The 15,872-nt window shown below is 39.0% G+C and overlaps 1 pseudogene; it reads left to right on the plus strand.

The window, feature by feature from the left end:
• Positions 1–9,014, plus strand: part of LOC129530205 (centriole and centriolar satellite protein OFD1-like) — an 812,440-nt pseudogene extending 803,426 nt beyond the window's left edge.
• Positions 9,015–15,872: the final 6,858 nt, after the last annotated feature.

Consider the following 15,872-nt stretch of genomic DNA (forward strand, 5'->3'; position numbering starts at 1 on the left):
TGTCTTGGCCTTCTTTATTCTTAAATTGTAACAGTAACATGTTAGAAGATAAATTCATAATTTGAATTATATGACTATGCCTCTAATTAAGTGTAGGTTTAATTCCATTAGAAACATATTACTTGATAATTATCAAGCAGTGCTGTCCGATAGGTTAGCCACACACATAATGTTCAGTTTTCTAGTAGCCACATTGGAAACAGTAAAAAGACATAGGTAAAATTAGTTTTAATAATATATTTAATCCGATACATCCAAAATATTATTTCAACATGTGTTCAATATAAAAATACGAATGAGATAATAAACTTTTTTTGCACTAAGTTTTGAAATCTCATGTGTTTTTTACATTTAAGGCACATCTCAGTTCACACTGAGTGTCACCTTTCCAGTGCCGATAGCCCCATGTAGCTGGAGAGTCCTGTATTGGACAGCTTTCGAAAAATACAGAAAAGTAGATGGAAAAATATGTCTAAGGTCATGCCTACCAGGGACAAACACTATCAATGTTATCATCTACTTCTGCCAGCCTTTCTCCCTTTGGGCATACTTTTTTGGTGGGTGTTAAACATGGTTGAGATAGTACTCTGGGTTCAGATTTGCACTCTGCTCTGTGGTTCAATTTTGTCCATAGTTGGTTTCAGGCCCACTCGACTAATGGAAGAAAGAGTCAGTAAGCCTCATTTTAGTCCTGGGTATGCTGTTATATAGTCACTTATTCAGCTATACTGGCATTTGTTCTTTATCTGCAAAGGGGAGGCATTGAAGTACATGATCTTTGGTTCTTTTTAAGTTATTGTTTTGAATCTAAAGTCATCTTTAATGAAAGTCCAATAAAGAACTCTCTTCCTTAGCACTTAGAGAGTAGGAAGAGACACCTGTATTTTGTGACTTAAACTGTACTCTTGGATTTCTATTTCCTCCAACATTTTATGATGAACCTTTTGAAACATATAGAAAAGTTGAATCAATTCTAGCAAACACTTATAAACCTCCTACCTAGATTCCACTATTACAATTGCGTTATATATGCTTCATTACTTTTACCTATTTATCCACACATCCATCTTACTTTTTTGTGTATTTCAAAGGAAATTGCAGACACCCGTGCTTTCCCCTAAGTATACTTTTTACTTTTGAAAAAGAGTCCTGGGCTCTAACACACCTGACCATGCTTCTATGTCCTCATTTGACATGTTTTGTTTTAATAGCTGAGGAGTCTTTAGAAATAAAGCTAATGAATATGAGAGAGAAATAAAAGAGAAAGTTCGGGCAGAAATGTGTCAAAAGGTAAGCTTTAACTTGTTACTGTTAATAAGAATGACATTTTTGTTTGTCTTCTTAAGTTGTAATCTTAGGTATATCGAAAAAAAATCTAGAACTTTTAATAAAGAATGGGATACTGTACTGTTGTGCACATTACTTGTATTTCTGTTGACATTTGTTTATTCCTTTTGAGTGAGTCCTACAAATACAGTGAGTGAGATAAAACTAAAGATGAAATAAATGTAATATATTTGGACAGAGCATTAATGTTGAGCCTAGATGTGGAGAGAGTATTTGCTACACTTCATATAGTATAAGAGTTAAAATTTTTAATTTTTTGTGATCAATTTGCAGTTGAAGTTTTGTAAAGATGCTGAGATAGCAAAAATTCAAATGAAAGTAAAAAGAAAGCATGAGAAGAAATTAGCTGTGTTCTGGAACAATTTTGAGGACTGTCAATCAGAGTCTGAAGCCATGATTTTTTCAAAAAAAGAGTATCCTTGAGAGAATTCAAAAGGTGTAGCTATTTCCTGAAGTTATTAGTAGGTTGGTTCAAGATCCTGGAATGAGATGATACAATTGAGGTAACAAGGCCCCAGAAGAGCAATAGGAACTGGGGTCAACAGTGCAGAGAAAAAGAAGGGTGGCCCTTGAAATATATACACCGATATGCTTCCTCTGGGGCAAGTGGAAAAGGAAGAGTGTCAGAGGTCAACAGTCAAGTTGGGATTATGAGAAACACACCCTAAATAAGCTCCAGCTTCTTAGGCAGATTAGAGGGTTAGAGCATGGGTTTTAGGAGCAGCTCAGAGGTGGAGAGTAGCTCTTGTGAGTAATGGAAGAACCTATCTTTAAGGCACAGATGACTGATCAGCTGTATTGAGGGCCCAGCTGTAGTTGGGGGAAATTAAGAGAGACCAAACCACGTGCTTGTAGGTGAGTTTATTTTTTATTTTTATTTTTTTGGTAGCTCTGGGGAGGAATTATAGGTGTGTCTCTCTTCCACACCTTTCAGTGAGGGTGGAAAGATGGAGATATTTAAGGACTGGAGCTTTGCAGAGCCTAACTTATTTGATGTGAGAATGGCAGCCTATTTAACTGAAGATTCGGGGCTTACCTTGCGCAGTGAAGGGAAGCAGAGGAGAGGGCAAGTGGCTTCTAACCAAGGAGAAAGTGAGGGTTGAATAGCAGTCTCGGCGCTCAAGCACTAGATCTGGAGAGACTGGCAGGTGGAATTATAACAATTGTCAAAGAGTATGGAATTGCAGGATTAGGTTTCAGATGGAAACAGGAAACCAAATGCACTGTGCTGCTTTTGAAGGAGCCATGGAAATGAGCAAAGTTCAAGATTTCTGAGTTAAAGGAGTCACCAGGGCTGCAAAGGTCATCCATGTGGCCATTTGATCTGGTAATCTGGGAATTAACTGGAGAAGAGGAGGTGAGGATGAGGGTGGCAGGGAGTCTATGTCAGCAAGTGGGATTGAATATATTTTTTAAGAAATCATATTCTGTTTCTAAGGATATGTCTTGGATCACACTGGATTTACAGTAGTGTTTTTGGCCTACATCAACAACTGCTGCTGCCAGATGTTAAAAGTAGCAAGGCTTCACCCTAGCATCAAGTCTTGCTCCAGGCTTCTCGATGAGATCTAGTTGTTTAATGCTAATGGCACACCTTCTACAGTTTTGTGTAGCATTCCTAGGAATTGGGCTTGCTCCAGCTATAAAAATGTATGTTGGATTATTTCAGCTACCTTGTGACAACACGACCCTTAATTTTGTGTGATTGAGCTTTATAGGATCAAGACAGGGTTTTAGTGGACTTTTTATCCATGGCTTTAATACTGAGGGACTTTGAAGTTTACAGAATATTGGGTTAAGTGCTCTCAGGTATACTTGTGCCACACATAAGCTCCTGCATTGATATTGGGCTTTCTAGAAAGATAACTGAGAAACTCATTCTGATTCTCAGGCAACAATTTGAACTAAAGGATGACTACATTATTAATACTGATTGACTAATTGAAAGTGAAAGAATAATTAATTATTGTTTTTTGAAATAGATTTTAAGCAATATATGAAATTTCAGTGATAATTTATCCTAAGTCATCCCCTAGAGATGTTTGGATTTCCATTTGTATGGCTAAGATGATGATGGCTGAAGTTAATTTAGTAATGTTTATTTTCAATCAATGTCACATAGAAAAATTAAGATAATGCCCTGGGTCCTGAAGTCCTGCTTCAAACCAATCTGTCTGTTTAATTGCTCGTTTGCCTTGGGCAGGTTCTGCAACTGCACGTTCCTGAGCTGAAAACTCTAGAAGGTTTTCCACATTATAGGGTCGTTGAGGGTATTCAGTGAGCTAACTGACATGCTTAGTTCATAGCAGGTGGCCAACACTATTGTTGTCTACATCAGCCTGTTCACTCTTTCCATCAGCAGAAGGTAAAAATTCTGTCATTACATTTTTGTCTTATAGATTAAAACAAAATGAGGGGCATTTTTCACATGAAATTACTTCTTTACTTTTCTCTTCATCTGTGTGCTCTTCGTTCATTGGAAGCTAGAACTTTAGGTACTTACAACATATTTTGTATATAAAATTTATTTTTGCAACTTTGACTTATGTGAGAACTTTGTAGGCTTTCATACTCAAATATGAGATATAGTATACTAGAAAAATGGAGGCACTTCACATGTTCAGATTTAATTTTTTTCTCTCTTACAAGGTAGAGTGTTATTCTGTCACCCAGGCTAGAGTGTACTGGTGGGATCTTAGCTCACTGCAACCTCCAGATTCCGGCTTCAAGAGATTCTTGTGTCTCATTCTCCCAAGTAGCTTGGATTACAATCATGTGTCACCACACCAGGTAATTTTTATATTCCTTCCCCACCTCTAACCCCAGAGATGAGGTCTCACTCTGTCACCCAGGCTGGAGTGTTTATAGCATGTTCTCAGCTCACTGCAAACTGCCTGTTGGATTCAAGTGCTTTTCCTGATTCAGCCTCCCAAGTAGCTGAAACAACATGTGCCTGGAACCCAGCTGACTTTTGTATTTTTAGAAGACATGGGATTTCACCATGTTGTCCAGGATGCTCTTGAATTTCTGACTTCAAGTGATCCGCCTGCCTCAGCCTCTCAAAGTGCAGGAATTACAGGCATGAGCCACCATGCCCAGCTACCTTTCTAGTAGAGATAGGGCTTTGCCATGTCGCCCAGGCTCATCTTGAACTCCTGAGCTCAGCCAATTATCCCCCTTGAGACTCTGAAATCACAGGGATTACAGGCGTTGGCCACCATGCCTAGCCATTTTTAACTGACCTTTTCGTATTTAAAAAATACACATTGCTATAATGTGTGATTGTTGTTGGGTTCTTGATTGTCTCTGGAAAATGTGGTGATAATCTTAGAAGGAATTGCTTCATGGGATATGGCCTATAGGCTTTCTCTGCCTCAAGTCCAGGGCAGAAGATAATTTTTGTTAGTGTAGCTAGGTCCTTATTGCAGAGATTCAGACCTCCCTTTAGTGACCTTAATTAAATTGTGACCCTATGCCTAAAGGAGCATGCCAGATTTTAGTTTTGCAGCACTGTAAAGTCATTATTCAATTGTAAATATTTCTTTTTAAATTTCAGGTTGAGTTAGAGTGTGTCAAAGCCCAGTCTTGCCAATAACAAAACAAAACCTTTTGCTGAATGAAAAGATGAGTGACTATTCACTACTTAAAAAAGAGAAACTGGAGCTTCTGGCACAAAATAAATTACTTAAGCAGCAACTGGGAGAGAGTAGAAATGAAAACTTGCATCTCCTAAACCATATATATTTTTTCCTGATTTGCATGTTTTAGTAATTTATATTGAGGCAGTATTATAAAACTATGCTTTGTACTTGAAAGATTTATAAAAATTGATACTTGATACCACCTCTAGGTGGTATCAAGGCATCCCTTGCCCTCTGCTTGCTGATTGGGTTTGGCTAGTGAGGACAACAGCCTCCACATACACTGGCCCAAGACTCACCATTGTACCTCACAGCCAAGAGAGGTCATAGTGCCTGTGATGACCTCTTCCCAGTGCTGTGTGCCACCTGTTTGTCTCCAGTGCTGAGAATTTCTCCCTTCTCTGATTCTCCAGGTACAAGGAATGTTAATAGACTAGCCGTGTTACTGCCTCATGGAACTTCACCATCATTTGTGGGCATGCTGCATAAGTCACCCTTTATTAAAGACCTCTTAGATGACTTTGACTATGGGAGCCATGTGCTTTCTGCCTGGATCCCAACTGCTGCTGACAGATGTAAAGATTATTTTGGATCTTGGGGACATCATCAACAGGTAGACCAGATAGAGAGCTCCTTCTGTGCGTGGTAGAGGGGAGAAACAGCTTCTTAGGTTAATTTGAGGATTTGAAAGAGTTCTTTTACTTGGCATATGACTCCAGGAGTTAATAATGTTTGCATTAAAATGCACTAAATTCTTTTGTTCTGAAATTTGAGTGTTGGAATTACTCTGAGCTCATTAAATAGAATTGATATTTACTGCATGAGTACCAGGAAAAGAAACAACAATGTAAAACCGCTTTAAATGTTTTTGTTAAATGAACGAAGAAAACGTAAGGTTGATAATAACTAGGATTTCTTTTGACCTTCTTAGATCTAGATCAGCTGGCTCGTGAAATTGTGGTATTTCAGAAAGAACTGCAAAAACAGGAAATGCTATCATAGCTGAGCATGAGGAGTTCAAAAACCACAGGCCAGCTCTGCAGTACAACTGCAAGATGCAGTGAGTGTTGCTCCTTGCCAGTTCCACTTTGATAGCAGTACACTTCGTCAATATGTAAACTTGGCCTGTGTAAATCAGAATGATTTCAACATCAAACATTACTCCCACAAATATAAAAAAAGGTATTCTTTGTCATCTTTGAAAAAATTATCTAGTGATAATATGATCTTATATTCATAATAGTAATAACATGGAGAAGAAAGCAAACACACCTCAACATAAAATTTTTGGAGTGCCTGATTGTATCCACTATTATCTCTTGATCCTGAGGATTAAAAATAGTCACTGTATCTTCTGCCCGCATGCCCCAGAATTTTTTGATATCACTGAAAAAGATGGGGAAATCTGTGAAACACACCCTGTTTTTCTTCTGTTTGTAATTTTTAAAATACAGACCCTGTCATTTACTGACATAAATCTCTCGACTAAGAGTACAAACAGGATAAGGAAACTTTTTCTTTTGAAGCAAGCTGTGATTTGTTTTACGGTAATTTCTTTTCTTATTCTGAATCTTTTGAGATTGAGCATTCTGCATGGCTGAGGGCTGAAGGCCCAGATACTAGATTACAAAACTTCCGTAAAAAAGTTAACTATTCAGGTGGCCGATGTAAAATTGCAACTGAAGCAAACTCAGACAGGTTAGAGACATTTTAAACTCATGAATATTTTTGTGTGTATAAAGCTTCTGATTCTTGTGAAAATGTAATGATCCTAACTTATTGAATATTAAGTAATTATTATGTTAGGGGAAAAGCCACAGAAATATGTGTCATCTTAGAAGTAAAACTCCGTATCTACTTTGGTAATACCACCTAGATCATCAGCAAAAGTGACTTGCTTCATAGGTGCCTCGTGGCTTGGGAGAGCCTCATGTCCCAAATGGAAAAGGCATGGTCGTGACATAGAAGTCTCCACGTTTATTTTAGAATTTTCTTTCTATTTGTTACACCAATGTTAACATCAGTTCAGTAGTTTTATGCATTCCTTGATAGAGACATATATGCATACACAGGAAGAGCAGGGTGATTTAGCAAAGAGAACGTTGCCCTCAGAATCAGAGAACTGTTCTTCTTTTGGACCCCAGTTTTGAAGTTAGTTGTTTGATCTTGGACAAGTTACCTTAACTTCCTTGGGCCTCAATTTCCTCATTTGTAATGGGGAAAATAATACCTACTGAGCCATGATGAAAAAGATGAAATGAGAATGGTTTCAGTCCAGTGCCTGGGACATAAGAAAACACTCAATAAATGGTGATTGGTATGATTTTATTACTGTGTCTTCACTGTGGATATATCTCTGCCCCTTCCTACTTCATAAGGAGGATATTGAAGCTGAGATGCATTCTTTTTCCATTGCTTTCAAGCTCAAAGAAAGCATGTATGTGTTACAAGTTCAACTGGTTTATCATACTTGCTCTGAGCCTTCCTCTTTCCAATTTGCACTCTTTCCTCATCAGTCCCTTGCTCTCTTCTTCCAGCACTTCACTTATTGTTATCTCTTTATATATTTCTACTTATTTATTTTCTTCCTTTTTTTTCAGTTGTGTTTGTGAAACTTCTCACAGCTGAAACCACAGTCTCGTGTGAATAAAAATGGTTGAATGGGGATAGAACTTTTGCATGTGCATGCATTGCTGAGGGCAAGCAACTCTCTCATAGCAACATAGGAAGGCATTGCAGGAGAGTGGGACACATGCCCTGGGTTTGCCTTAGGAAAGTCTAGTAGCTCTTGGACTTGCCAACTGTGTGACCTAGCCTCAGTAAGCTTTAGTTCCCCATCTATAAAATTGGAGCTGTGAGAGTTCCTTGACCACAGTGTTGGCTGGAATATAGATTCTTACTTCCTTGCCTGAAACTCAGGCCATATGCTGTGGATTTCACAGCATACAAAATCTGCAGCATGCAACTTCTGAGGCACCTGCTGCAGTGAAATGCATTAATTATTTTCCACTCAACCGTACGAATATTCATGCTGGGATAAATACAGACGATAAATGGGTTCACAAGAGTTCATGTCAAACTTTTTAACCAAATGAGTTTAAGTCTGGCTAGGCTTTTCCACCAAATAAGTTATGAATAAATTTTAGGTTTTCAGAGCTTTTGGGATGTAAAAATTGTGCATAATGGATTCTGAAATTATACTATGTTACAAAAGACATATGAAGCTGTAGCTGGTACAATAAGCCCTCAATGAATGTTAGTGGTTATTACTACCATGGCTTCAGAAACAGTTTAATGTACAAGTTTGTCCTTATTATTGCTCTCTTCAATTTTTCAAAAAAAATAATATTCTCAAGCATATGAATTTTCTGCTCTCCTTGTCCACTCACTTCTGAAATTAGCTTTTTGTACACTGCAGCCCTAGAGAATGAAGTGTCTTGCAATCCCTAGCAATCTCTGATTGATCATTCTGTCTGTGGATTACTAAGTGGCAATATGGTGCCTTGCAATGGTGCTATACATCAGGATTTCTTGAACAATTCTTTTAAACAGAAAAGCGTTCTAGCAGGTATGGTTACATCAAGCATCCCGAGTTATCCAAATGGAGGTGTAGAGGGTAGTCCTTCCAATTCTGACCTTGAGTTTGTAGTTAATACTAAGCAAGGGTCAAAGAGCTTAAGCAAGAGGGTTCTTTTAAAAGGCTTTCAGAAGTTGCCATCAGATAGCCCTTAACATCTCTGCCAAAAGCCCACTGCTGGCAAAGAGCTCACCATCTCTGCACTTGCTGAAATCTTTCAAAACCATTACTTCCAGTTCTCCAGAAAGACTTATATTTGCAGAGGACAGAGTTGTCTCTGCGCAGCCTCAATGAAAACACTTAAAAAATAAAGGAGTGACATCTTGGAAGCACTCACAGGCAGTGCAGCCTCGAGGCTACACAGGGGCAGTTCCTCCAGACAACTCTTCTCCACATCCTTTCCAAAAGCAAAAAGAAGCCTTAAAAGTGAAATGTATCTGAAAGATTAGCCACCTGAACAAAGCTTTATGTGCTGCTCTGGAGTTGGGGAACTTCCCTGTCCTACCTGCACCCATGATTGCTTCTAATTTTCAAGGATAACAATTTATTTTCAAACTAACAGAGCTATTTAGAAACCTCTTGGTATCTTCATGAAATTAGTAATATTCTTGCCTTGGTTCCCTCTGAACCTTAGGCAAGATCACACGGGACTTGCCCCAGTCCTTATTCTGACAGAATGCTCCAGCAGTCACCCACTGAATCGAGGCACAGACTCTCCATCCTTCCAGCGCAGAAGCTGTGGTAAGCATAACTTTCTGATTGACTGGTTTCAGCTGAATCATGTTACTTCCTCTGTCAGCCTTCACTCGTTATACTCATATTTTTTTGAGATAAATTTTGCAGATCATGTGGGAGTATAGAAGTTAGAATTAGATTGCAAAATGATATGTCATCTTTGAGAATCATCTAAATTATGAGGAGGAAAAAGGATGGCTTTTAGCAAATAAGTAGATAATGCACATTTGCTAAACTTGACATATAGACCATGCAATATGGTAATAATAAACATCTTCATAGTTCTGTGAATAGGCACAGTTTATTAAGATAAACAACAAATGTACAAAATCTGTGAAAGCAAACAAATGGAGATAATTTCTAAAGGTGGAACGATTATACACATCATTAGAAAGTCATTTAAAAAATTTTGGTATTGAAATATAAACGTAAGATTTTTTGTTTGTTTTGTTTTGTTTTGTTTTTTTGGTGTGTGAGAGCAGAGTCTTACTCTGTCTCCCAGGCTGGAGTGTAGTGGCATGATCTCCACTCACTGCAACATCTGTCTCCAGAGTTCCAGTGCTTCTCCTGCCTCAGCCTCCCAGATAGCCTGGACTATAGGCATGGGCCACCACACCTGGCTAATTTTTGTATAGTTAGTAGAAATCAGCTTCACTATGTTGACCAGGCTGGTCTTAGTTAATCTGCCCACCTCTGCCTCCAAAAGTGCTGAGATTACAGGTTTAAGCCACAGTGCCTGGTGTGGATAAGGTTCTCATTTCCATATAATTGCAATAAATTCAAAAGTGGCAGTGGGCTCTAGAGCATGATTGTTGAAACAGTAAGAAGTGGATGTTTTTAGTAACCAGACAAGTGGTTTACACAGGCTGTGAGTTGAGTCATGGGCAGACTTCTACCCATACCTGGTCCCCAAAGCAGAGTGAACTGACTCCATAGTTCTAGGTTTGAGCTTCAGTGTCTGCATGTTTAATATAGTTCTCCCCACAAGTGCCAGTGTGGCAATACAAGGGTTAAATAGAAAAGAAAAACAAGTTTTCCTCTGCTTAGCCAGCTTATTCCAAGGACAGTTATAAGATAACACTGTCTGAAAATTCGAGGCCAAAGGAATGGGTTCCAAACACCCAACTCTGGAGCAAAGTTGAAAAGGAAAGTGAATACCTATATTCTCTTTCCTTCTCTGAACCATTAATTATGACTGTTTCCCAGTGCTTGTATTTAGTAAGACTTGAAGGTTACTGTTTTTCTTTAGATGCATCTGCAAGGCCACAAGCTATTCAAGACTACAAGTTATACTAAGTCAACAGTTATGCTATAAATTACATAACCTGTCATTTTATAATTAGCTGCTTTAGTTCTGCTTTTGTAAGTTTGCTTATAAATACCCCACTCAGTCTTTGTTCAATGCTCAATCTTTTTGGATATAAGTCTGCTAAGCCAGGGCACATAAGTAAATGCTCCTCTTTCCCCATATCAGACTCTCTGTTCCTCTGCTTCCAGCAACATTATTGGCGAGGCAGCCAGGAGTGGAGATGACAGGTTTACTGTGTCCTTTGCCTCTACGGACTTAAGCCCTGGGTCTCAGGAGTCCTGTAACCCCAGGAGCACCATCGAGAGAAATTCAGCCTGGAGGGGTGATCAGCCCTTTTGCAACCCAGTGTCCCTACCCAGCAGAGCAATGATAACCTAAGGGGTTACAGGATGATTCCAGCAACAGCCTGCTTCAGAAACCACAGTAAGGTATTGGGACCAAAGGCAGGACCTATTCCATAAGGACCAATGGGGAGCTTAATTACCTCCTAACCTTCTAGGGTATGACTGGTAATCCCAGCCAGAGGGGCTGCAGGCAGTGAGACTGGCTTACCAATTCAGAAGAAACTTTCACCCCAACCAAGACAGCATGTGAGAGTGGCTTGCTAAGTCATCTCAGAAGGAAATTGCAGGTGATGAAAGTGGCTCACCAACCCAACTGGGAACATGGGAACTGGTAGCGGGGTGGTATGAGAAAGTGTGTGAATGGAGAGGCCTAACTAGGCTAAGCAGCAACAAAGTGAGGAACCACAAGTCTCTTAGCAAAGACTGTGCTCCAAGCCAAGTGTGCAGCTGACCAAGACTAGTGGCAATCTGCACATGGCTAATAGAAACTACACCACAACTTCAGCAATTGTGGTGGGCTTAAGAAACTCTCCAAAGCTAAGTGGTATCTAAAAGCCCCCATAACAGGAGAAGGTATAGCCAGTCCCAAACAAAAGTGAAAAGAGAACATGAGTGTACTGCATCATAACTAGGAGGAAATGGGAAGAGAGTCATCAAAACGTACACCATTCAAATATATGCTAAACAAAACTTTAAGACAGACTTTGCAGGGAACTATAACATTAAGCCAACCTCCCAAAGGTGAAAACCTCTCTGTAAACTAAAATGACCCTCTTTTGGTGTTAAATAGATGACTGAAAAAAAAAACTATACTCAGGGAAACAACTGGCCATGTGTTTGAGGCAATGACAGGTGTCCAAGGACAGCCAGGGCACCCAGACCAATTTTCTTATATTAACTTACAATTGAATATAACACAAGCAAGAACAGCATGATTCCAGCCCGTTTAGCAGCTTAATACAAAACACTTGTATTGCAGGCCAAGCCAAAAGTGAAAATAAAAGCAGCTTCACCAGCAAACACTGAGGTAAAGGGAAAGTCCCAAGGACAGCAAGAAAAACCAGTTTTACAAAAACCACAAAAGGAAAAAAAAAGTATCCTCCATATGTCACAGCCTACCCCAATTTGCTGAGGCCAATGGACCCCCAGGAGCCAGGTTTCATTGCCAGCACACCCCAAGTTTCACCCCAGAGGGAAGAATCAGAGCCTTGAGAGGACAGGGAGTCAGAATAGTCAATCAGGCTGTCTCAAATCTGGTCATGCTCAAGCTATGCCATTGCCTCTCAGGGAAATGTGAGGAATCATCTATTATAATGACCAGTGCCACATCCGGGTGGGGATGGGGACAACACACCTTCATGTATCTGTCCTTTTCAACCACCAATCTACTAAATTTAAAGTACCACACTGTCTCCTACACAGAAAAGCCCTAAGCTTTCATAAATCTAATGCAGTCCGTGTTTCTAACACACAGTCCAACCTGGCAAAATTGCAGGCAACTTCTAATGTTGTTTAACACAGAGGAGTGCCAGAGGACAATGCAGGCAGCCCTTCATTGGCTAGAAGCCAGTTCACCAGCAAACACAGAAAATGCTCAGGCCTATACTCAAGGCCAGTTGCTAGAAGCAGGACCCAACTGAGACCCAGATAATCCAAGCCATCATCAGTGCCTGCAGATGTACCAGTGGTAGCAGTGGTACCAAACGCTTATACTTTAATAAATCTCATTCCAGCAAGTGCTACCTGATTTACAGTTGTAACTTAAAGAATGTTTTCTTTTATATGTGCTTAGCTCCACTTAGTCAACCTATATTTGCATTTCAGTAAAACAAAAAAGCTATGCAGCTCACCTGGACCAGGTTCCCACAAGTTAAAAGACTCTCTCGCAATCTTTAGGGAAGCACTGACCTTAAAGCCTACCACCTGCCAAATGATAACTGTGCCTTCATGCACTATGTGGATGACCTTCCTTTAGCAGCCCCAACCTGGGAGGACTGTTATCAAAAAACCAAAGATCTCCTCATCTCCTATGAAAAGCAGGTTACAAATTATCTTTAAAACAAAAAACAATTTTTCATAAAAAGCTCAAATATGTAGGTTTCATAGTAAGCCATGTAGAAGCAAGCCGTTTGTACACTCGCAACCCCAAACACTAGGCATCAAATTAAAAAAAATTCTTAGAAGCAACAAAATTCCACCGTATCTAAATCCCAAATTTCTCACTGATGCCTAAGCCATTTTATAAAATTACAAAAGGGGAAAGAAAGAAACCCTCCTCTGGAAAACTAAACAGCAAAAAGCCTTTAAAAAAATCAAAAAAAGCCTTAACTCAAGCCCCAGAGTGTGGACTGCCAAATGTAACTAAACCTTTCTTTCTATATATCCATAAATGAAAGACATGGCTATAAGGGTCTTAACTCAAATTATAAAATTATAGCATTGTCCAGTGGCATACTTATCTAAACAAATAGATTCTGTGGCGCTAGGATGGCCTCCTTGCCTTAAGGCATTAGCCACCATTACCTTGCTAAAGAAAGAGAATAAGAAACTGACTTTGAGACAGCAGCTAACTGTCCAGATGACACACTCAGTCAAAACTTTGATGAACCAAAGGAGGCACCACTGGTTATCAAACCTGAGAATAATACAGTACCAAGGGCTTCTATACAAAAACCCTTACATTACTTAAAAAACAGTAAACACCTTAAACCTGACCACCCTGCTTCCAGTCAAACTTGAAGCTCCCCTCCATAACTGTGTCTAACCAGTGGATGAGGTATTTTCTGGACAGGGAGATCTTACAGATCAGCCCCTCAAAAACCCAGATGTCAAATACTTCATAAATGGAAGTAGTTTTATGCTAGAAAGAATCCAACAAGCCGGGTATGCAGTGGTAACATTAAAAGCACTAGTAGAAGCTCAATCTCTGCCTACTGGAATGTGAGCCCAAAAGGCAAAATTGATAGCCCTAACAAGAGACTTTTTGCTACCAAAAGACCAAAAGATCAATATTTATACAGACTCTAAATATAATTTTACCACACTACATGTTCATAAACCTATATATAAAAAGAAAATCTCTTAACAGCTGGAGGCAAAGAAATAAAATACAAAGAAAAAATTCTACAGCCCTTAATACCTGTATAGGCTCCAGAAAAAGCAATAATGCATTATCGGGGGCACCAAAAAGCAGGGACATCAAAAGCCAAAAGAAACAAGAAAGCTAACAGGAAGGCAAAACAGGAAGAAATAATTGTGCCACACTAAAAAAAAAACAAACTTAAATATGCCTCTCATCCCAGAACCTCCACTTCAAAAGACCCCAAGTTCCACTCCAAATGAGTTGGCCTGGTTTACCCAAGAAAACTAGAAAATAATTAAGAAAAATTGGTAAAAATGCTATAATAGAAAATTAGCCATTCCAGAAATAACCCCTAAATTTGTAAAGCAAATTTATCAAAAAACACTCATATAAGAAAAACGGCACTAAAAACTTCTGAAATGCCACTTGTACGTGACAGGACTCACTGCTGTCACTCAAATGGTTTGTGAACAATGCTTAACTTATGCTCAAAACAACCCAAGGCAAGGGCCTACCCAGCCCCCAGGAATCCAAAAAATAAAAGCTATGCCTTGTAAAAACTTACTTGAAAACTTCACAAAACTGTCCCTTGCCAGGGGCTATTGTTATATACTAGCACTTATTTACACCTTTTCAAAATAAGTTAAGGCTTTCCCACCAGGACAGAAAAAGAAAAAAGCAGCTAAAATACGGTTAAAATACATTATGCCCAGGTTTAAACTGCCTCTAACTTTGAAGCCAAACAATAGTTCAGCAATTATAGTTGAAATAATTTAAAATCTAGCAAAGTTGCATAAAATAAAATGAAGTTACACACATCCTACCAACCACAAAGTTGAAAAAAGAAAATAAAACTCAGAAAGCAAACACTCAAGCAGTTAATAAAAAAAAAATCAAAAAACTCAACTATGATCAAATCAAATCCTGCCCATGGTGTTCATCTGGGTCAGGTGCACCCCCAGTAAACAAACGAGGTATTCACCCCATAAAATTTTGTTCAATCAGCCACACCCAATCATAAGTCAGATTAAAAGTAAGCTCTGTAAACTAAAGAAATTAACCTTAAAAAGGCAAGTACAGTCTTTAAAAATAGCCATACAAAGTATTCATAGTTAGGTACATTAAATAAAAATGCCTTTAAGCCCAAAAGAGCCAGCATGCTTCTTTAAACTTAAGAACTCTGTTTGGGTTAAAAAATGAAACCCAACTTCTCTAGAACCCATGTGGCATGGGCCCCATACTGTAATCTTATCCACTCCCACTTCTGTTAAAATTGCAGGAATCATGCCTTAGATTCATCATGGTTGGTTGAAACTGGCAGCCCAATACAAGTAAATGAGCCAGCAGGACCCAAACCATCAAACCCGGCTAATGATGCAACAAGACCAAGTTGTCACTGAGAACAACAGCCCTGCTCTTGTCACTCCAAAAACTGACCAGTCTATGCACGACTAAAGCTTAATAAACAGACAACAAGCCCTTGTTTAGTCACACTCCAGAAAATAGCTAGTCTATGCACAGCAAAAACTTAAAAATTTGTCAAGCAAGTAAATATAATTAGAAATCTCAAGTCTAATAACTTGCACTGTAATACTAATAATTTTATTGTTATTCTGTTGCTATGCTCAACCTACTCCCCTTGGTATGAATCTCTTCTAACCATGCTAAAGATACATATGCTACTCATTGCTTTGCTGTTATTTCCTCACTAACGATGATAAAAGCAAAGCACCCGTAAAAGGATGCCCACCCTCTCCACATACTACATAGTCTGACAACAATGTAACCAAGCACACTGCTACTGAGTTAATAGCTCTAACTAAATATCAAGCTTTGC

Source organism: Gorilla gorilla, chromosome Y (genome assembly GCF_029281585.2).
Source record: "Gorilla gorilla gorilla isolate KB3781 chromosome Y, NHGRI_mGorGor1-v2.1_pri, whole genome shotgun sequence".
Taxonomy (NCBI): Eukaryota; Metazoa; Chordata; class Mammalia; order Primates; family Hominidae; genus Gorilla; species Gorilla gorilla.